Raw genomic sequence first — 24716 nt, 5'->3', positions numbered from 1 at the left:
GACACCCAGTGTTACGTCGGCCATATTTCATTTTTCCCGCCAACCGGGAGCTATCCGCCATTGTTATTTTTGCTGGCTTGTGGTCGTGTTGCGAAAGCGCGGGAGATTTAGCATATTTTCATGCATTTACGTTGCTTATTATGCCATTAGTGTATTAAATACGGCCCCGTTTTGAAAGAGCACATTAATCTTACTCATCTTTATTTACTTATGAAAAATTTATACGAGACCACCCTCAAAATAAACAATTTCCTTAATAGACTTGAAACATACACAATACAGCTGACGGGTTAAGGTCAAGCTCGCATCTAGACCAAACTTGTATTAATTTCATAACAATTACCCTTAATTCCTTTTAATTACAAGTTACAACCCATAGAAGGAAGGCAAACGAAGCACATCAGTATGCCTTCATTATGCAGCATGCAGCGCTGTTAAGAGGTTTACCTCATTAACTCGTACCAAGGATATATACCAAATACCAATATAAGTAAAATATTAAAAGAACAACGTTGCAGCAGTGGACCGCATTGCAGAGCTGGCGCGGGGGGAAGCGTCTTCGGAAGAGAGCTTAAAATTGATTGATGCAGCAAAAAATTGTCGACAGTCATCCAATCAGTTTGGTGATGTTTAAAATGATCGTAGGGTGAAATTAGCAATTCCATAAGGTATGAAAAATGTTCCAAGCAATGCTACATTTACCTGAGTAGATGATGACAATCTTTATAAATTTAAATTTAGATGCGAAATAAATTTAAATTCAATACGTAAACGTCTTCACAATATATACTATACTAGCTTACCGTCCGCGGCTTCGCCCGCTTTCTCTAAAACGATTTGAGATTTAAACTATCCTATCTCTCAAGTTGGATCGAACTGCACATGGTGTGCGAATTTTATTATAATCGGTTAAGTGGTTTAGGAGTCCATTGAGGACAAACATTGTGACACGAGATTTAATATATATGTATATTAACTTATTAAGACTACATTCTTGACTTAATAGCTGATAATAATTATTAGTGTTCCCTGCTCATTAACAACCACATCAACACGTCAATGCATTTGCACCTAACTAATAGACGCACGACCTTTCGAATGACACTCCCTAGCAAATGTATGGCTCACATCAAAGGCAACTTAATCAACAATAACCCGATCATACAGCAGCAAAAATCAATCAACCATTTCTACCATAGCAGCAGTATATTATCAGTAGGGTAAGTCAGCACCTGGCACGATGCCAGCGGCTCGTACGCTAACCGACACTACACATCTTGAGTGCACTGTCTTCCACATTCAAGGTCTGCCCACATCGATTGGTCGACCGTCGATTCTATAGCGGCATGTGGCTCGTTATTGTTTTGACCGTTATAATAGCTAAAGCTATTGCTTTAATTTAGTTACGATCAGTTTTATAGTATCTGGATACGAGACCTTTAGCTTTCAGTTTGAATTTAAATATTTTTATATTTGGGTTAAATATGCTATCACGGATATAACCGGGTGGGGATGAAGCTGGCACTTAGGCTGGTTGCAGAGCTTGACCGACCATCAGTGCGTACGTCAGTCGCGCTTGTCATATGTATGGAAATTCATAAAACCGTTCATAGCTAGACCGACCATACGCACGCGTATTGTCATGCGTATTAGTGTCATAGTCATACAATTGTTGATGCGCATCGTCAGGACCGACGGTACGCACTGATGGTCGGTCAAGCTCTGAAACCAGCCTTAGGATAAAAAGTTATTAATAACTGTTATTTGTCAGTACGTTTGTTACTTTGCGAAATATTTTACGATTTCGATAAAATGCTATCAATTTATCAGAAAGTAGAGAATTATTTAAATATCATTCATTATGTAAAACAAATATCAATAATTATTTATTATACATAATATATAGAGGTCGATACAGTTCGGTGTAGTAAATAAAAGCATAATATTAAGTTAAAACTTAAAAGAATCAGAATTTTTCATAACAATATACCAAATGCAAATTTACATAATAATGCTGAAAGGAAATACATGTTGTTATTTTAATTACTAACAACTAATATTAGCTGTTGCCTAATACGATTTTCTTTAGAAGTATCGTTATCATCTATTACATGGTGATTAAAAACAAAATAGCAAGCAGTTCATATAGATTAGCTATTTGTTTATGTTTTACTTATGCCATACTAGGCTTCCGCCAGCGGCTTCGCCTGCGCAGTTATAGTTATAGTTCTCGTTCCCGTGGGATTTCCGGGAATGCGTCATTTTCCCGGGATAAAAAGTAGCCTATGTCCTTTCTCGGGTATCAAAATATCTCCATACCAAATTTCATGAAAATTGGTTCAGTAGTTTAGGCGTGATTGAGTAACAGACAGACAGACAGAGTTACTTTCGCATTTATAATATTAGTTTGGATTTAGAAGTTATTATTACATTAATTAAAAAAAATATATTATTTACCTCTTTTGTCTACCATCAATTAGTTTAAGTAAGAATAAAATAAAAACGTTTTGTAATTTCGCTTCTCCAGCACGAGCCTCCATAGCTCAGGGGTTAGAGCACTGGTCTTGTAAACCAGGGGTCGAGAGTTCAAATCTCTCTGGAGGCAGCATTGGTTGCTTGCTTTTTTTTAATTTTTATTTTTGGAAAAAAATCACTACATACCTTTAATTTTTTTCACAACACACCATTTACCTAATCTGTTGATAATTTGTGTACATATTTTGATTTTTAATTTTCAACAGCCCAGTAAATTCTGTTAAAGAGCTAATTTGTTTTGTCTACTTTAGGGAAACATTTAATATAAAAGGCAATTGATCTTGTAAATACGTCATTGATATTTAAAAATAATATTGGGTACCTACAACACCGATACCTATATTTGAATTAATATAATAAGAACAGTTGAAATATTACTAAAAAGATAATGTAGTACCTATCAGTAATAAAAAGCTTACTATACAGACTACCTACCAGTCTATAGAGTAAATACAAAACAGAGGCTTCAAGTGCTATAGTTTCGAGCATCACTAAAGAAGGTATATAACGAAAGTTTACCCTCTTAATTTAGAGGGAGAGTAATACAGGCTAATGGGAAATATTCAATGAGCTGCCCCAGAGGTCGGGGAAGTTAGCGACATCGATCCACGGTTAAGTCGCATCAGCTCTATCAGGTAACTTGGATCGAACACTTAACTTGGCTTACATTTGAATATCTAAACTTAGCTTTTCATAGAGTAGGTTATTTCAATGATTTTTTGGGGCCACGGTTGATAATAATAGATCAATGGAATTTAATTCAGCCAATGCATGATATAATTTTAGTGGTCAAATTAAACCTAAATGTTAGTAATAGATTTATACGTATAATGTTGCTTTTTGATCCATTAATTGGTCTAGCTATACGATGGTGAAAATTTCCAAATTTTTATTAATATTATTGATAAATTTTACTTTAAAAGCACGGCAGTTCTATGTTTGTTTATTCTGTGGAGTTTTAAAATAACTTTTATTTTTGTTTTAACTTTTTTCTAAGATGATTCTATATTACGCGTTTAAAGAATTATTAACTGAAATGATACTCTTCAGTCATCATCATTTTTATCATTTGATAAATAGTATCACATTCAGAATTCGCAATCAATTCCCGGACATGCTGACACAGACGATCATTTATACGACACAGCAAAACGAACAAACGTAATAACACTGCCATTATCATAAGGATAAAGGTTCCGATCCATTGCGTGATGAACAATAAGCGATAATGTTGGCCCCGGGCGATAGGCCGCCTATAAATCAACGCTGCCTTAACCGCCTATTGACCTGTTTCCTTTGCCTCATATTTCAACGAATGAGCGTAGGTTTATTTTTCTACATTTTCCCGAAAGCCCGCGGGAATAAAGCCCGTGAAAGCCTCCAAGTCGGAACGTTATTAGAGCCGAAATAATTCGCGTAAGGAATTTTAATAAGTTTCCCCCCACAATAGAACGTTGGATAAATTATAAAATTTTAATGAAAAATATCAAAGTTTAAAATAACATCGTGAACGGCGCGGGCGTTCCAAGCTTTTGTTCAACTATTTGCTAAGGACTACAGACGCAAATTCATCCACACATACAGGCCGTTCTTTATTTATAGGATTACATGAATGTTTATACAGAAGCTTGGTTTCCATATTAAATCTGATTGTAATTCCTAAATGAAAGTTGCAAGTTAGTCTAATTTTGAATAGGTATTATACCTATTCAAAATTATGCGATCTGCTTAAATCAAGCAAATATGTACTATTACATTAAAGATATACTATATAGCTTTCCTTCATTAGCCATCTAATGGAATAGTTGCAGACAAGGCAAATTCACGAACAGATAATTCAGCGATTGTGGAATCATCTGAACTTGTGCAATTAATAAATCAAGAGCCAGTTTCACTGACTGAAACATAAATGCGCAGCAACACTTGTACGAGTACCTAGTAGGAATATATTTTGTCTATCCAGTTGGTATTTCACAACTTGATGTTCAACTCAAACTCTTTGAAAATAAAAGAAAAATTCGTGTTGCCAGCTTTAATAGACACTTTAAATTGTAACTATGTCATTCGCGATGGATAAATTTTGCTATAAGAGAAAATAGGATAATTTACACCAGTCCAAGCGCATGGTCTGAAGCTTATTTGAAAATAAAATCTAGATAAATAAAAAAGCACAATGTAGTATGACCAATCCCCATACGCAATTTGATACGTATATACTAAAAGCTATTTAATTACAGATAGGTTTAAACATATCGATGTAGATCCGAAGCAATCAGATCGAAACGGTAACGATAGCCGTCAGGTTGCGGTCGTGTGCGCTAATCTAGCAATTACAACAATTTTACGGACCCATTTGGTTGCCTACCCGCAGAGCGCAGAATCGATATGTCACAGGGCTGTCCAAAACAGATTATTGTTCCTAATTTGAACATATTTTTAAGGCGATGAGAGCTCATAAGGAAAGTAGAAAGGTTTTTGAGACACTTTGCAGCTTCATCTTCGTTTTGTCTGTTGTTACTTATATCAATCTTTACTCCGAACACCTCTTTGTTTCTTCTTCAACTCAATGTTAAAAGTGAGTGAAGACTATGTTTATATTAGCCAATATCGAATTAACTTTTAAATAGTGGCTTAACACTACATAATCGATAGTTGCTCGATATGGAACAATCTACAAAGCGAAAATAATCTTCTTACAAATGAAGAATTCAAGAAAACATCAATCTAGATTAAACAGCTGACGTTTACCTGGACGTGTAAGAATTCATCCATTTCTCTAGAGAATTTGATTACATCTAACAAATATATAAGGGCACTTAATCCGTCCAATTTCTCAACGGTGATAGCCCTCAGGCACGACCTACTTCAGCGCTCCCATTCACCCTGACTCTGAAATTATAACGAATCGAATTGCTAGCCTCGATTAGACAGACTTTATACGTGCACGAGCCTAATGTCCGAGCCTCACGTTACCAACTACGACAGTTTCCATAACCGTTATTAATTATGGCTTAGATTTAATGTTACCTATCTGTATAACTATTATCTATTATTATAATTTATAGCTGAAGTGTTACCGTTTAAATGTGGACGTCTCATCAGCTGTACAATTAAAGCAATATACCTTTCATATTTTAATAATCATATTTACGTTTTATCTTTCGCATACTTATTTGCTACTCCATTGTGTAACGAATAACTTAATAAATGAATGGACCTCCAAACAGGCTATTTATGTACAATAACAATAATACTATACAAATGTAATACAGTGAAATCCCCAGTGAAACACGTGAAATAGCATTACCAGTTTTGCCTCGCCTAACTGGGACTTGTTTATTTTTATTAGCCTCCATGGGGATTCAACCCAAGACCTTTCCTTACACCAACTACCATCTCTATTCCATCCTAATTTATTGTACTGTTATATTATTAAACGGTTCCTTAATTCTTAATCGTGCCGTACTAAACCTAACGCTACGAAATATTCATTATATATGACTAGCTTCCGCCCACGACTTTGTACGTGCATCCCCATTTTTCCCCGTTCCCGCAAGAATTTCGGGAAATCCTTTCTTAGGGGACGCCTACGTTATGACATCTACCTGCATGCCAAATTTCAGACCGATACGTCCAGTGGTTTGGGCTGTGCGTTGATAGATCACTGTATCAGTCACCTTTGAGTTTTATATATTATATAGATGTCGAGTAAATATAGTCTCCAGAGTTATAATGTCTTATCGATGATGACATAAAACTAGTTACAAAAGGATTTATTACGTACATACATAGTAAAGTACGTCAATATAGTAAGGCTAGACTAATCAGGCGCTTTATCCGTTGTCCAGACATGTCAGTTGGGGATTATGAGATGTGCCCGGACTTATGGCTACTTCAACCAACTTTCATATTATACGTCTGACCACAAGAGGATATTTGTAGTACGATAAGATATTTATTTTAGTCGGCTCTAACTTTACATATCTTGGTAGACGATAGTTTGGATATTACTTAAGTATGAATGTTTTTGTTTCATTTATTTAGACATGGTTAAAATATACGATACCTACTATATTCTAAAACATGGAATGTAAAAATAGTATAAGACCAAGCTTCTAAGTTTAGATATAGGTCAACTGTGTGCTAACTTTCACTAAGGAAATACTTTTATTTTTAATCACGATAGATGCTAACGATGCTGAGGAAAAAGAGAAAATAAAGTCATGGAGGATTTTATAACTACATTTATGAAAGGTCATAATTATACTTTTAGAAAGTAACTTCCGAATACTGAAAAGTAAATCAATATTGGGACGTGCCTGAACTCACTTGAAGAACAACTCCCACAAGAAACGAGACTTCTTCAAATTGACTAGTATTTGACTTTGAGTATTGGACAGAAAGTGACCCAATTTGTCAAAGTTGAATTCTTTGTATATTTCATACTATTAATTACTATTTCCTATTGAATTTATTGAATTCAATAGGAAATAGTATAATTGCACACACCAAGTTTATTAACGTTCGATTGAGATGGCTGTCGAAAACAGAGCTCATCTAAGACAGCAGGGAGCGTGCACAATAGCACATCACCCAAACTCCCTCGAGGGCATTAAGCCTCAGGAAATTACGCCAGTACCGGTAAATAATATTAATGACCGCATTATCGCCAACCTGTCGTTGATAGCACGATATAATAAGTAATTAGGCCGCGCTGACCACTCCTCGATACGGCCTCTTGGGAACGAAATAATGAGGAATATTTCCAGGCTTCCCACGATATTTTTCTTATTGAATGGAGCAATAATAATCCGACCTATATTAATATCGAATACTCGTGCGTAAATGCATGATTGATCAATTACATTTTATTCATGAGTAATTTTATGAACTATTTCAGGTAGAAATTTTCATTAAAGGACACAAACAAGTGCGACATGAAATTGTACAATATACATTATAAAGTTTTATAAAAGTCTTTCATTTTTAATTAAATCTGAAACAGCATCTAGAATATAGCTTATTACAGCTATGTTCAAAACATAGGATGGATCCTTGGATGGATCTTATTTAACTACCTGATTCCAACAGATTCGTGTAATTGGCTTGCGAGTTCTGATTAGGGTTAATTCCCCGTCTGCAGATGGAATGCACTACGACAGTCATACAGGCATCTGCATTAAAGATTGTGTAATATAGGCCTGTATGTCGCATCGTGTAATTATATCCATTTACATTGCTGGCACGTCGCCAGCCGCCCACCAGGCGCGGACTTCTAACGGCACTAGGCTTTGGCCCTTTATTGCCCCAGAAACACGAAAATTTCATCTACTTGTCAATATTTATATTGCAAAAATGTAAATTTTATAAATTTTGTGAAGCAGTTATATTAATGGACAAAAAGTCTAATTTTTGCGCCTTCACTAACACTTATAACGGCTATTTCTCTCAATGAGAGCGGATGTAACGGATGATACGATGAATCATTTGGAACTGTGCTGTGAAATTGGTCACCATGCACGGGGGAATTAATTACTGGTAATTATGGTGCAAGTCGTCGAGACTTAAGATTGAAAGTATCCATGCACTCACTAAGTAATACCTTCAATTTAATTACATTTTGGGGCTTTATTCTTAAGTCCGTGCCTGCATGTCGTCTAGCAAACATCATGGCAACTATGGACAACAAAACGAGCCTAGACGTAAATATTTCGGCCATGCTAATGTCGTGTTTTGTATAAATAGTGATGAGGTTATGGTATTTGGGTGAGCGAGATCGAGGGAATTTATTGCTTGTATTTAAAGTGTTCTAATTTCAGAACTTGGTAGAATATTTTTTTATCTTTTGATAAATGTACGTGCTCTAGGGATTCATTTAAAATGAAAGCACGTGTGCTATGAAAAAAGTATGATACATTTTTCATTTTCTTGAAGTTTGTCTGTTAGTCAATTATAAATTCGGTACTTTCTTTGTTGCGAGTTTGACATAGTTAACGATGTAGGTAGTTACTTTTGGCAACAATACTGTTTAAAGTTGTGTGCACTTATCGGTTATCTATTATGTATAACTGATAGTATAAATTTCCAAAGTTTGTTCAAGTTATGAAAATGTTCGTTCCCCTTTACATGCAAAAACTGCTAGTACTTACACATTTGGCTGAAACTGACGTTCGACGTTTTTCCCGGGAACCATACGGGCAAACTCGGTCAGTATTGGAAATTTAAATGAGGAAATGCATAAAATTAATGTTACTTTTTTTTTAAAGTTCTATGGTATGTGTCGTGGTATGTAATCGGGTTATCTATGTATATTAAAGAAAATAACTTAGTCAGAATCAGACTCCTTATTTATGAAATTCAATATCTTTCTCAATGTTTTCATACACTTTCGTTAAAATATCACCCAGTCTCAATTTCCTTTGACCTTTCTATATCAAAACAAACCCATATATTTTTCTGTCCCATTTATGCCAATATTTTCGTCAACATTGTACACGTGCAAATAAAATTCACGTGTACACTGTACAATGTTGACAACCGAGCTTTATTTACACAGCCGTTGAATTCAGTACTTAGCCCATTAAGAAAATGCACTATCGTACAGTATGAACAATGCTGGCATTACATAAATACCGGTGGGTTACATAACAGCGAGCGGCACGCGACCGCGCCGCCCAACAAAAGCGCAATGAATTCTAATCAAACGCCACTCCAATATATTTTGCAGCCCGTATATTTGTTACGGAAGCCGAGCACTACCTATACAAATATACAGGCGGTTTTTATTTAACATGACTTTGAACTTGCGTACTGTTATTGAAAACACCATTTATTACCAAAATAAAATGTCCCATACCGCTCAGTCGATGGGTTTACACAGCGCAATTCCATCATACGCTTCAAGATAAAAATGCATTCCATAACATCTTAAGTGGAATTGAAAATTTCAATCACCTACCAGTCTTAAAAAATGGTGTGAAAGTCACATTTAAATTAATGAGTCCTTTAAAACATCCACATTTACCTGAGGCGTTAATAAATAAGTTGATACACTTACTAAATCGGGTTGATTATAATATCAAAGTTATATTAATTTGTAACATTCCCAGACACCAATAACCGGCCAGTGCTATGCAGATCTCTAGTGGAGTGAAAGACAAAGCCCCGACATCTAGGGCTCTTAATCAAAGACGTGTCTAAGTGCTAAAAGTAGATTAGCACGTGGATCTCAGACGGTAATCGAATTGTGTTGATGAAGACAGTGCAAGAAATAACATCGCTTTTGTTATAAACCTCAGAGTAAATTCAAGATACTGTATTAACTTTTATTTAGGGTAATTTCGGTCCGTATTGGTTTAACGTTAAATCATAGAAAACTTGAAAATCCTTGTAAATTTCAAAAAATTTTAAGGACCAATCTTCCAAACATTCTAGAACAATTTTCTCGAAATAATTGGGAAACTAGTTCCACTTACCCCTTGTTTGGGATCCGATTGTGTTCGACGTATATCTTGAGATGTAGGCAAGGAGAGGCTATCAAAAAGAAAGCGCTACCGGGCACCGGAAGTCCGGCTAGTTGGCGGGAAGCGGCCAATCGAGCGGCTAATGAGAGGTCAAGCGGGATCCCTTCAAAGGATCCGAAGTCCGGACCCTAGCCTTTGTTATGGTAAATTTAGAACTAGACTAGAAACTAGTGGGTAGAAAAAAGGATCAAATGGAATTGCGAAAACGCGATAGCTTTTTAATTTACTGTGTTTTGCTTAATTTTTACTGTCCGTGTTGTAAATAATTAAGGTTTAGATATTGTGAGTTTTGCACATCTGATGCTAGCATCAATGTAAGATAAATAAACGATAATTTTATAAAACATATAATTGATCACAATTATGGTGAAAAATCAACTAATAATAATTATATTATAAATGTCTATGCGAAATAGTCAAAATATAAGAACATGATTTATAAAATACAATGTCATACTCAAAATAAATTATATCGTCTGTTTATAGTCTGCTCTTTCCTTATCTACTTATGGCGCTAAGATCGAGAACCAGTTCTAAATAGAAACCATGTTCAAATATATAAATCGTTCGCATCAAAACATGTCTAAGTCACCTTCCATACCGGAACTATTCAACCATAAATATTATAGAAAATATTGTTTTTTCCTTATCATACAATTTTGCAAGCTCTGATTAAAGCTTTCAAATTTTCACCCTAATAATGCCTTTATAAATAGACAAGCCGAGCGAAACAATAATATTAAATAATGCCTTCATTAACGCAGAGCTTCAATTATCTTGTAAGCCTGGAAAACATTTAATTCTTATTAGGGGAGACAATCAAGGAAACATGGACGTAGCAGATTTTCATTAGTCGCAGGGGGGTAGATTGATTTGCCACAGCTGTAGGCGTTTGGCGGAATACTTGAAACTTCTCGTAGGTACCAAATTATTCATATCGTAATGTCTTGCAATATGTGGATCTTTGCAGCTGTGATTGAAGACTGACTACGTTATGCTAATCGTAAGTCGACGCTCGGGGGTTCGAAATCCCGCCTGCTTCATTGTTATTTTGGTGAAGCCACTTGTCAAAAAAGTGTAATGTATCCTTTTTTCTGACGTTCAAATCTGAATAGGGCTACAAAAATATGTCTATTATGCTCCGAGTTCCAATCATTACTATCTACCGTAAAATATTTATTTAACATACCTATAGGTATTTAACAATTTAAGAAAACAAAACTGAAAATACTGCGAAATCAGAAAAACTAATGAAAGAAAATGATTAGGTATCTACTTAAGAATTCAGGATACTTTTCTTGCATTTCGGAAGTTTTTATTAACACCCTGGAAGTTTAAAAATTAAAAAAAAACCTTACCGATGAGTAAAAGTAATAAATTTTATCTTGAAGTAACTGGAAGTTAAAGTAACCTATATTTACGTGATTTCCAAACAAATAGTAATTATATGAACATGAATGAGGTTCCATCGGTATAATTATTATAATTGCTGAGTAATTAATAGCATCATGACACAATATTGAAATTCACTTGAATTGTTTACAAAACATTTGTAATAATTGTAGATCAATGGAAAAAGAAAATTAAATGACACACCGAAATAGTAATACCTACTACTTATTACTTACTTAGTATAAAAACTTTAAATTATATCAATGTTATTGGCGCATCGCATCGATTCATAATTAAAGGTAAAAGGAAGGAAGGAATTGTTTACGTCATAAATCAAAGTATATTCTTTAAATTGATGTCCTTTCAACAGAACAGACTTCAATGTAACATATTCACGAATCGAATATAACACTCATTTTATAATAATAACACTTTTACACTATAGGTCATTTGTCTGCACTCATTTAGTTAAAACATTGCACAAAACTGCTATAAAACGGCATGAAAAGTCTAACATATGTTGGCAGCGGTGTAGGAGTGTGACGTCACTGGGGGGTCGAGGGCCATTGGGTCGACCCCACCTCCTATACGAGTCGCCCTTGGCCCGCAGTTTTTATACGGGGCAAGCGAATTGTAAGTTATTTAAGGACTTGTATGCACTTTGTATAGCGTTGAATCCATCAATCCCTAGAATCTCAGACACAATAGAAATCTATTGTTGTCGTGCCCCGATCGGGGCGCTCGGTGGTCAATGGGTTAAAACTAACAACGTGAATATGGAATCGTGAATTAACTGAGTATATTTCATTTTATCATTACGTGTTCTTCAAAAGTGAAATACAGTCTTTGAGAACATCAAATAATTGCAATCATAATATTGGACACACGCACTACTTATGATTATTTTAAATCGATCTATATACTCATTACCTACTGTATTATGCTGAAAATTGGCTAAAGATACTTTCAAAATATAAACAAGCTCATTACATCCCAGAATAAAGTAAAGAAAAAAAGAATATAATCTTCGACGATAATATAGGATAAGCTGACGTTTCGCTTTCCTCGCTCCAAAATAAAATTACCGTTTGATATAGCAATCAGGGGAATTCCCCTTGGGGCATGACATACCCTTGTCCCCGGGTGGGGGACGAGGACGGGAAACTATATCGTATATAGCAAAAAATAATCTATAGGTACTTAATATTATAATAAAGCTGAAGAGTTGGTTTGTTTGTTTGTTTGAACGCGATAATCTCAGGAACTACTGGTCCGATTTGAAAAATTATTTCGGTGTTAGACAGCCCATTTAGAGAGGAATGCTATAGGCTATATATCATCACGCTAAGACCGACAGGAGCAGAGCAAAGCGGGTAAAACCGCGGGGCACAGCTAGTATTATATATATAGGAAAAAATAATCCATTATACACTTAGATACGGATAATAATGAAGGATTATTGCTAAACTATTATTTTTCCTGAATAAAGTATTTAATTGATTTCACGCTAATTAACAGTTTTAAGGCCACGTTTACAACCTTAAATTATGCCAGGAAATTAGAATTTAAATTTTATTAGTACTTATGATAAAGACTTATCTACTTTTTACCTTGTTTATTCCATCATAAAAAGAGACATAAAAAGACAGCTGTTAAACTTTTGTCTCCTTCCAAATTACTTTGTTCTTTCTACTGGGATTTGAAACTTTGAACGCTTTTTACAACGTTTAGGTACTTCAATATATACCTACAAAACTATATCAACTATAAATATAAACGTATGTATTATTTCATCTTGCGTAGGCTAGTAGTGAGAGTAGGTAAATATTGTATTACGGAATGCTTCTTACAAAACTGACTGCAACGTTTCCAAACAACTAGTAGAAAGCTTGTAAAATCGATTGGTTCCTAGCAATTGATTATAAATTAAAACAGGCCAATGTCACGGTAAATTCTAGTACAAATCTGACCTTAGTTACAACGGCTCCGCATGCGATAGCTCCATTACTCGCTTACAGTAATCTTTACAAGTTAACTCCTGCGATTTGTATTGCTTATAACATTGCTTTGTAACGATAGCTATAAATATTAAAGAATTGTTTAGATTAGCTTCGTTTGTTGAACGTTTGGGAAAATATACCATGTAGTTTTCTTTTTTGTAGATCTTTAGAAAATATAAATTGTTCGGAATGTTTGTATGATTAGTTTGTAGGGACTAATGGACTGATTTAAAAATGGCGTGCAGCATATTTTACTGACTGTAATTGATTATAATTTCTGTCTTTGATTCGAGTATCTAATATCGTAAAATACGTTTCTTTCTAATACTGTACGTCTTTCCCGATACAATTATTTATTTATTAAATACAGCTACAGAAAGAATCTGCATACATACTATTTTGAACTTTCTTCTTCAACTACTATACAAAACCGAAGTCACAACGGGTCAATAAGATAATGTCTAACGTGTCCAAATATCTAAACTAAACAGACGATTAACAACGGTTCCTTTGATCGTTGACAATAATGCTATAATGCAGTGATGCACAGACCGCGGCCCGCGGGCCGCATGCGGCCCGCCGGTCGAATTCTGGTGGCCCGCCGACAGCATAAAATATAATACTCTCGAATTATTCCAGAATAAAACCAAAAAAAATATGTTCGAAAAGTAATTTGAATCTCGCGCGCGCGCTCTCAAGTGCACCTTGCTTGTGTCGGTAACGGTCGGTTATGTTCGTGCCGAACTCGGTTAAATTCGTTTTCTTGAGGAAGCGCCGCGGCCGGCACGCGTCGAGATTTCTCCAGAGTCCAGACAGTTTTCGACTCTATACGGGTGGCATAAATGTCACGCTAACCAAATCATTTAAATGTCTTGAACACACGGCTCAAGGCAAAAATCAAATGATATCCCAGCTCTACGCTCATGTATCATCCTTTTAATGCAAACTGACACTTTTCAGATCGCAATTGAATTCTGGAAATTACAACCATTTTCAGAATTATAAGAAAATGGCTGAAAAATTCAACAAAACTGCGATTAATTACAGTTACGTAGAAAAGCTGGATATTTTGATTCAATCTTTTCAAGACAGATTTTCGGAGTTTAAAAAAGTGAAACCTCTGTTTGACATATTCAGCAATCCTTTCACGATTTCAGTTGAAAATGCACCACAGTCAATGCAGTTAGAAATTATTGACATTCAAAACGACGAAGATTTACGCAACAAATTCAACGAAGGAGACTTGCTGAACTTTTACCGCTGCATTGATAAAAATATGTATAAAAAGTTGCGCATAAACGCACTGAAATGTGCCAGCTTATTTGGTTCTACCTATATGTGTGAACAAACCTTTTCGATATTAAATAATAATAAAACAAAAAATCGAAACCGCCTTGCAAACGAAAGTTTGGAAGCAGTTTTACGTGTTGCTACAAGTAAATTTGAGCCAAATATAAAAAAGATTGTAAGCACTATGCAGTGCCACGCTTCAAATTAATAAATTCTTTTTCAATTTTAATACATTATTATCAATTCTTTATTGTCTTTAATTACCTATATTTCCGGCGGCCCGCCATCAGTTCATAATTTGCCCGAGTGGGCTATAATGTAATCTTAATTGCCACAATCTATGAACTTTTTATTAGCCCATTACGAACGATAGGTACATGGATGTCTCACTATGGACTGATGATAAGAAGCAAGCTTATAAAGGGGCAATGTATAATGAATGTTAGTATTATTGATACTTACTATTTCGTAGAAAACGGATAATGAGTTCCGTTATTTACACATTACAAGAACCTTATGTATATTAATTACTAGCGGTCCGCCCCGGCTTCGCCCGCGGTACATATTCACGTTTTCTCTACATAAGAATTAAGAACCATCCTCGAACTTCAAGGAATATTATAAAAAAAGAATTAACGAAATCGGTTAAGCCGTTCTCAAGTTATGCGCTTACCAACACATTTTGGGATTCATTTTTATATATATAAGACCATATAGTATATTTGAATGGAACCAAACTGTAACTTATTTAAATACACAAAGTTTTTTCATTTACAATGATAGAAATAAGGAAAAGCTTCCTCATTATATTTCGTTAAAATGCGTGTTCTGTAAATGAAATTACTCAGATATAAAATCATTAGGTTTGTTATTCTTTGATTTCTTTGTTACCTCGCAGCGATTTGACATAATGAACCCATGACTCCATTACCTGCAAAAAAGAATAATACTCATTTTGTATACAGTAGGTACTTAGATTATGTGATAGACGAAAGATAATCACAAAAATTTTAAATTTTTATAGAGAACAGTTATTGCATTGATAAAACTTTTGAACTATAAGAGCTAGCGCGCAAGAGCAACTTTTGTCTCCGCAACTATTTTGTCTCTCCCATCAACTCTATGGGCTAATAAGAAAGTGCGCGCACGTAGCGACGCGACGCATCACGCAACTTCCCATAGAGTTGATGGGAGAGACAAAATATGAAAATAGTTGCAGAGACAAAAGTTGCTCTTGCGCGCTAGCTCTTACGTGAAATACTCATAACCAATTGCAGATTAAAAACAGAAAACTTTATTTATAAAAATCATATACCATTAAATTGCCCTTTCCACTTGTTCAATACACAACGAAATAATCTCACAGACGGTGCTCGATGAAGTTTTGTTACATTTCAATTTCACTTCACTTTATCTCTACGGGTGAACGACCTTGGTCAGACAAAGATCCGTACACACTACAGTACACACCACCTATTGCTGACTCATATCTAAACGATAACCAAGAGATTGGAAATAATTGAAAACTTCACTCATGCTTGTGTAGAACAATAAAATGTCTAATCGTATCTTCTTTTCATTTGAACCTACCTACCGATAGTAGGTATCTACTAGAATGATTAGAAGCTTGAAGACGATTCAATACCTATTTATTTTTTGATTAGATTTAATTAATTATTATCTTAGTTATTTATAGATCAAACAGTACTTTCAGGTGTGGAGGTAATTAAAGATAAAATTTTGACATAATATATCCAAACTCCAGATTGCATTCAAATGTTTTCAATGTGAAGTATTTTTGACTTCTGTTTATTTTATCTTGTGTCTAATTTTGTTTTTAGCTGCAAACTATTATGATTTTAAACTTTTAAGTGAGATTAAACTAATTTAAATATAACGCAGCTAATATGGGAAATAAAAGCTTAGCTTTTTATAAAACTTACGATCTCCTCAAGTCTACGAATGCAAAAGAGTTACCATAAATCATTTGAAGCGCTTCAAAGCGGAATGTTAACATGTGAGCGCGATGAAATAAAGCGGAACATCCGCTGCGAGATTAAAATCGATAAGTTTAATGCAATTCTATACCGACCGAGCGATCGCAGATTAAATTTTCATAGACGAGTGTAACATATTAGAGTTTTATTTTAATATAAAAGCGGTAAAGGCGATATTATTAGATAAGAGACTGGAATAACATTCAATTTGTGTTTTAAACACTTAAATATTGAACTCTGAATGAGAAAAAGTATATTTTCGGGGATGGTATGGGATAGGTAATCTATAAATGAAAAAAGCGATGGAGCTAACACGAAATTTAAAACGGAAGACGGTAAATGAGATCATGAGTGTCACGAAGATTTCCTCTCATTTTAAACCGACTTAAAAAAGCATATTTTCTTTATTTAATATGATTCAATGATATACCATACGCATTTTTATATTCTTTGAAAACAGATAACTCTGTCAGTTAACGCGAACTTTATATCCCAATCCCCGCAAACGGCAAACCATTTAATATTTTAAACAATGTATTATCTACGACTGAATTATGACTAATATTATTTTATAATATTAACAATATCATAAACAATTTTCTTGTTAGTATACACATATTATATACCTACCCCGCTTCCTTGAAAGAGTCAAACAATGAAAAACCGCAATGAATTATTTATAAAAGTATTGAAAGAATTCAAATTTTTATTCATCCATTGGCATAGCGTTAGTGTTTGTTATTCGCATGACGAAGATCCTGTTTAACATATTATATCTATAATATAGATTAAAATATTATGAATTATGGGACACCATCACAGTGGGTGGGCTATGCTTTTGCGAAGCCGCCAAGACGTCATAATCAACTTATAAGGTAAGAAAAACAGTTTAAGTATAGCGATATTTATTCAATATAAACCGGATGTACTTTTCACGAGTAAACTATCATTTCAATAAGTGACAAAGAAGCAGTGTCTGTAAATCGCGTTTTTAGCCAGTTTTTTAAATTTGTAAAATCAAATGCAAGACAAGTGCAAACAGTGCTCAACCTCTACAGGCCGCTATTGAAAAGAAAATTCACATTTAATATATTAATCAAACGCCTAATATTACTAAAATATATTTGACGACAAGCTTGTTATTCATTAGCTTTTTAATATAAAAAATAAATTACATATCACTTTGACCTACTTAATTCCAACCACGTTTTAATTGATAATAATGTATTAATTATAGCATAAATTACTTTCTCAAAAAGTAACAGTAACACCAAAATTGAGAAAGTTAATTACACAAGTCAAAGAGTGATCAAGGGGCAAAAAAGACGGTGATAAAAACTCGAAAAACTTTAATTACGTAAAAACAGAATCAATACAATATCCGAGAGTTGGATTTCTCAAGATAAATAGCAGTATAAACAGCAATTCTGATGAATTTCTATCTATTTCATCGTCTGGTAGCTCGTGCAGTGACGGTAATTTTTACGATGCATCTTTTCCCTCTATCATTTCCTCTATTTCTTCCGTATTCTCCTCTTATCCTAAAAATTTCAACGTCGTTCACATAAACGCTCAGAGCATTCCGGCGCATTTTCCTGATATGTTGGTCTCTTTTGCCTGCGCAAATCTCCATGCCATCCTGGTGTCCGAGTCTTGGCTCAAACCTAGTCTCCCTTCTTCTTTCTATAATCTTCCTGGTTTTGAATTAATTCGTAACGACCGTGTCGGGAGGGGTGGTGGGGGTGTAGCTATATACGTACGTTCACACATTCCCTTTACTGTTATTAGTTCTTCACCTCAGCCTCCTCCATCCGATGCGGCGGAACATCTTCTCATCGAAATATCTTTGCTTCATACCAAAGTCCTTCTGGGTGTTTTCTACAGTCCTTCTCTAACTACCAATTTCTTCAACTACTTTGAAAACACTCTTGATGAACATATTCCTTTATACACTCATGTTATTTTGATGGGAGATTTTAACACGTGTTTATTAAAACAGGATTCGCGTAGCTCTAAACTCCTTTCTATCACCGATTCCTTTAATTTACATTGTCTACCTTTAAATGCAACACACTTCTTTCCTAACTCTACTCCTTCCCTTTTAGATTTAATGTTTGTCTCGAATCCTAATCTTGTCCCTACGCACGGGCAATTCCCAGCTGTCCCCTTTTCCTATCACGACCTTATTTTTCTCTCCTATAATATCCAGATGCCCCGTGTTAAGAAAGTAACCGTTCTGCGTCGTAACTTTGGTGGTGTAGACATAGAGCGACTTTGTGATGATGCCCGCAATATTAATTGGTTGTCTGTCATAAATGCTGAATCGATTGATGACAAGGTGCAAGGCTTTAATTTCCTAATAACTCAGCTATATGATAGGCATGCACCACTAAGACCAGTTAAATTAAAGCACGCGCCTTCACCTTGGTTAACTCCCGAAATCAGACTTTTGATGAAGAAGAAGAATCGCGCTAAAGCTAAATTCAGATCCTGCAAATCTGATGCAAATCGTGAAAAATACAAGAATATTCGAAATCACTGCAACACTATGTGTAGAGATGCACAACGACGCCATATCTATGATTCGGTCGAAAACGGCGACCCCCAACATATCTGGAAATTTCTCAAATCATTAGGAGTTGGGAAAAATAACACTCATCAGCTTCCACCCGACCTTAACCTTAATAATCTTAACAGTTTCTTTTGTTCATATAACTCTATCCCTAATTTCAATAACCAAATAAGTATAAATCATATTTCTAGCCTTCCAACTCCTAACTATCCCCCGTTTACTTTCACTCAATTCGCCGTAGCTGATGTTAAAAAGATTATCTTGTCTATATCTTCGAAGGCCGTTGGCACCGACTCCATTTGCCGTAATATGATCATTCCTATCCTTGATATCATTGTTCCGATCATTACTCACATCCTGAATTTTTCAATTTCATCCCACAGCTTCCCTACCATTTGGAAAGATGCTCATGTTATCCCTTTACCTAAAAAGATTAATCCGTCATCCTTCAATGAGTATCGTCCCATTTCCATCCTACCTTTCCTGTCCAAAGTACTGGAACGCTTAGCTCATAAGCAGTTAAGCCAGTTCTTGTACGGTAACAATATCCTTAGCCCATACCAATCCGGTTTCCGTCCTGGTCATAGCACGGTAACTGCCTTAGTCAAAGTCGCCGACGATATTCGCTTAAGTATGGACAAGCAGCAACTCACTGTATTAACTTTATTGGACTTCAGTCATGCTTTTAACTCTGTTGACTTTAAAATCCTGCTGAGTCTGCTCAAGTCTATTAATATCTCTCCTACGGCAATTGATTGGTTTCGTAGTTACCTGACTGGTCGTCGGCAGCGTGTTATGTATGATGATAAATTTTCATCGTGGTGTAATATCGTTGCTGGAGTACCTCAGGGTGGCGTGTTGTCCCCACTTCTCTTTGCCATTTTTATAAATTCCTTGACTCCTCATATAACGTCTCTCTACCATATGTATGCAGATGATCTTCAAATTTACACCCATTCAGATGCAGGGTCTCTACCGGAGGCTATAAGAGTGACAAATGCTGATTTAGCTTCAATAAGTAATTGGAGTACACTTTTTGGCCTACAGATCAACCCTAATAAAAGCCAGGTTATTATAATTGGAAGCCCGCATCATCGCTCAAAAATTAGCTGGTCCGATTTACCCCCCGTACAATTGGATGGAATTGTCATACCTTATAGTTCAAATGTAAAAAATCTTGGCATAACTTTTGATGAGGTTCTTTCTTGGGTGCCACATGTTAAAACTGTTAGCAAAAGAGTGTTCGGAGCTGCAAGCTCTTTAAAGCGGTTAAGTCACTTCTTGCCTATACCCACTAAGGTTATGCTTGCTCAATCCCTTCTCCTTCCCCTATTAGACTACGCGGACTCTTGTTACACGAACCTGAGCGAAGACCAACTCAATAGACTTGAGCGATTGCAAAATTTCTGCATCAGGTTTATATTTGGCCTTCGCAAATTTGATCATGTGTCTGAGTTTCGCAAGAAACTCAAGTGGTTACCAATCCGATTGCGTCGGAATGCTCACACTCTCCACCTCCTCTATTCCATTCTTTTTAATCCACATACTCCTAGCTACTTGAAATCCAATTTCCATTACCTTGCTTCCGAGTCCTATACCCTACGATCCTCTAATAACTTTCTTCTTCGTTTCCCTGTGCATGGCACTAAATTATACGGTACATCGTTTACGGTGTCAGCAATCCGTTTATGGAATGCCCTTCCGGAAACGATTCGACGCGCCCAGACGTTACGATCGTTTAAAAAGATGCTGAAAGACTACTATCTATCTATATAAGTACTGTCTATGTATAGTATGTTTGTTGTTTATGTATATAATATATTTAAAATGTATCTATGTACATATATGAATATTTATTTAGTATGTTTATGTATATATGTATTGTATTTATGTAAACATAGTGTTTTGTGTATTATGCTTTATTTTATTTAAATATAGTTTTATTTTATTTTTTATTTTTGTTGTCAAATGCAAAATTACTAATTGGCTAGGTACCTAAAGTTTTGATTTGTCCTTTGCCTGAAGGTTGCCTGGCAGAGATGGCTTTGAGCCATAAGGCCGCCATTTGTACATTTTGAATGGTTTTGTTGTATTTTTATTTTATAAGACTTTTGTAAGTACAATAAAGAGTAAATAAATAAATAAATAATAAATAAATAAATTGTAACTTAACTTTGCACTTGTTCACTCAATAGATAACGTAACTTTTAATTGTGATCATAAATCAGGCTATCGACTCAGTAGTGTAGTGGGTCAAATTAAAAGCTGGAAATAGGAGATTGGACCGGTGACCCTTGTTTTATAAAACACAGGATGAAAAATTCCTTTGTTGAAAGCTACTTGATTTGTTTCTGAATAAAAACATTTATAAACATCCTAGCACAAAGTTTTCTTGAGGGTGATTTCACTTACCTAATATAAATATTTTAAATATGCGAAGCGAAGCGGAATTTGTCATAATGGTAAAAACTAACGCTTTCATACAAATAACTGCCACTATAAAAGTGATATTAATTGACGGAAATACAAGAAAAATACCTATGTTTTTAATAAAAAACGTTCAGTAAAATATTTTAATTAGCCGGAGGCAAGGCGCGACATTGCGACACGAACACGAAACTTCAACGGTTTATCTCCGCTGGGGGTTTGATTAAAGAAATTAATTGTACCTTATGTCGTACTAAGGCTTCACTTCCGTTGCTTTAGTGTGAACATATTACTAAGGATATACATATAGACTATATTGCTTATTTGAACAAAATTTTACTAGAATCGATTCATTAAATCGTATGCTAAATTGTAGTCATTATACATGTTGGATTTTTAGGCCATGACGATTTGGCCTATTACGAGTACCACATTACCTATAACGTACCTACATTTTTCTTTAACTAAGAATTTTCGATTGAGGTTTACCAACTCCTTCCACTTGATCGCGTACAACGTAGAGCAGTTGGAATGATTGGCGACCCAAGACTTAGCGATCGACTTGACCCTCTTGCTTTGCGAAGGGACATTGCCTCGCTGTGTGTCTTCTATCGCATATACCATGGGGAGTGTTCAAATGAGCTATTCGAGCTCATACCTGCTGCGGAATTCCATCACCGCACCGCCCGCCATAAAACCAACTTCCATGCACATCATTTGGACCGCTGGCGAACGAGTACCGTACGCTTCTCGCGACACTTTTTTCCACGTACCACCACCCTGTGGAACAGTCTACCAAGTTCGGTATTTCCGCACATGTATGACTTAGACTTATTTAAAAAGAGAGCCTACACCCACCTTCGAAAGTCGGTAACAGCCTCACAAAGGTAACTTTGTGAGTGCTCATGGGCGGTGGTGATCACCTCACTAGGTGACCCATCTGCTCCGTTACCCGCTCTTTTATAAAAAAAAAAAAAGGTAGGTACCGAAGTAAAAACAATGTTTATTAATTTTAACATGTATATGTTTTGTTATGTTCCTTCCCAATATAACAAACAATTATACCGCCAAACAAAATGCTCCTTTTTCCTAGTTAGAGATAGAGATAAGCCGTTGCTATTAGCAACGCGAGCGCCGCGTGATCAGAATCTACGGCCGGCGAAAGCACTAACTTGTTAAGCACTAAACTTGACTCATTGCGAGTCTTTATTAAAAAGAAAACGTATATTAACTGGCAGTTTTGTGGAGATTTACGAGAGCGTACTCTGGGGCAACTTTTGTGTACATATTTAATTTAGTGTTGTTTATATTGGAGCTTAAATAAGTTGTAAGGATAATAAATTATTATAATCAAAATTCAAAACCTAGACATACAGTAAAACTGTTTCTTAAAAATATAGACTGTTGATATTATTATATCGGTTGAACGAAATTCATCAACCACTTTGAACCTGTAATTAAAAAAAATATTAACATTTTTACAAGAAAATATTTTTTAACAACAAAAACATAACCCCCTATCCTTCCACCCCCTATAAAAACATCGTTCATACACGCGAAACCAAGAAAAACGGCATTACCATAAACAGAGAAAGGCGCGGAGTAGCCGCAGACCATCAAAAAAATTATAACGACGCGACTCGCATCCGGCAAACAAAAGGTTTATTTTTCCCCTGGCGATATATTCACTTCCCCGGGGACTTCATAACGAGGGGCTGTAGCATTGTCTCCGGCCACCGTCGCCTCCCCGCATTTTTTTATTACAACTAGCTAAAGAGCGTGTTGAATTATTTAATAAGTCAATAGAGTAGGTATCTATTAAAGAAAGGAAGCATAATGATTGCCGATAGTAGCTCTTATAGCAAAACTGACCACTTGTGAAGAATTTTTAACTTCGTATTTAAGAACAAATTTTCAAAAGGTTTTCCTATAACAAAAAAAAGAGCTCAACACCATAGCTAACATGAAATGTATACGTAATTGAAAATAAGAAAATCAAATATAATTTTCATGTCACGTTATGACAGCAATAATTTTGCGTTGAGATGGGCGCTCAAAGTGTAACAAATTATCTCATTATACAATTTATATTAACTTTGAACTCCTCAGTAGCTAGATTAACAGATGAAACCAGCCGAGAGTGAAACGACGTTACGTTTACATACATCATATTTATTATGATGACAGTGCCGGTGTACGAAACGTGTGTATGTTTTATTAATTAATGTCCAATGTTCTTATCTCAAAACTTTTTCTCAGCATAAAATTACAAAATATAAAGAATTTAATTGCATTCCCATGTTCAATAGGTATCTACTGGAGTGATATAGTTTCACATTATATCATACGATTTAAACAAATTTGCAGCCAGCTCTCAGTCTACAATGCCATAACCACAGCGACTATCCACGCGTTTGCGTCTGCAAGTCGTTACTGCTCTTTTTCATATCCCTTTATTGTCCGTTGTTCGAGTCTATCGTCACCGTACACTTCTCGTTAATCCTTCTTACTTAGTAATTCACATTATGTTTATTGTCTAGGAGCCGGCTGAAAGATTCTCTTATAACAATATACTATGTATCTACTTTTCACTTACGATATTATTTCATTAATCTTTTGTGCTTGATATTTTTTAAATTTACATTACATTACCAATACAAGTAAAAACGACAAACATAGATTTATTTTACATGTCGTACGATACTCATAAACGATTAAAACCCCAATTTCTACAAACGTCCACAATCCCATTAAAGTCATTACCTACCCTACAGTCCGAAAACCGCTTAAAGCGCCGCCCACGCACCTACATTCTCTGATAATCATTTTCATAACACCAATTTAGTGGCGAGACTTGAGAGTCCTAGCGCGCCCTTTCAAACACTCATGTTTTATTCAAATTTATCGATAAACAACGCCCTTTTCGGGTGCCGTGTTACGTGTTTTTATTGAATTCCTTTGTACCTACACCGCGGTGCCT

The 24716-nt window shown here is 35.3% G+C and overlaps 1 protein-coding gene and 1 non-coding gene across 2 annotated transcripts in view; one reads left to right on the top strand and one right to left on the bottom strand.

Moving 5' to 3' along the window:
• The window catches only part of LOC123701201 (ubiquitin-like protein 3), a 139540-nt gene that overhangs the window by 14798 nt on the left and 100026 nt on the right, over positions 1–24716 (bottom strand). The gene's annotated exons all lie outside the window — the stretch shown is intronic.
• On the top strand, positions 2533–2605 carry Trnat-ugu. Its single transcript has one exon. It is a non-coding gene; the product is annotated as a tRNA-Thr (tRNA).

The sequence above is a fragment of the Colias croceus genome, chromosome 21, assembly GCF_905220415.1.
Source record: "Colias croceus chromosome 21, ilColCroc2.1".
Classification (NCBI taxonomy): Eukaryota; Metazoa; Arthropoda; class Insecta; order Lepidoptera; family Pieridae; genus Colias; species Colias croceus.
The sequence above is the reverse complement of the archived record's forward strand: the minus strand, read 5'-3'. Positions and strand labels throughout refer to the sequence as shown.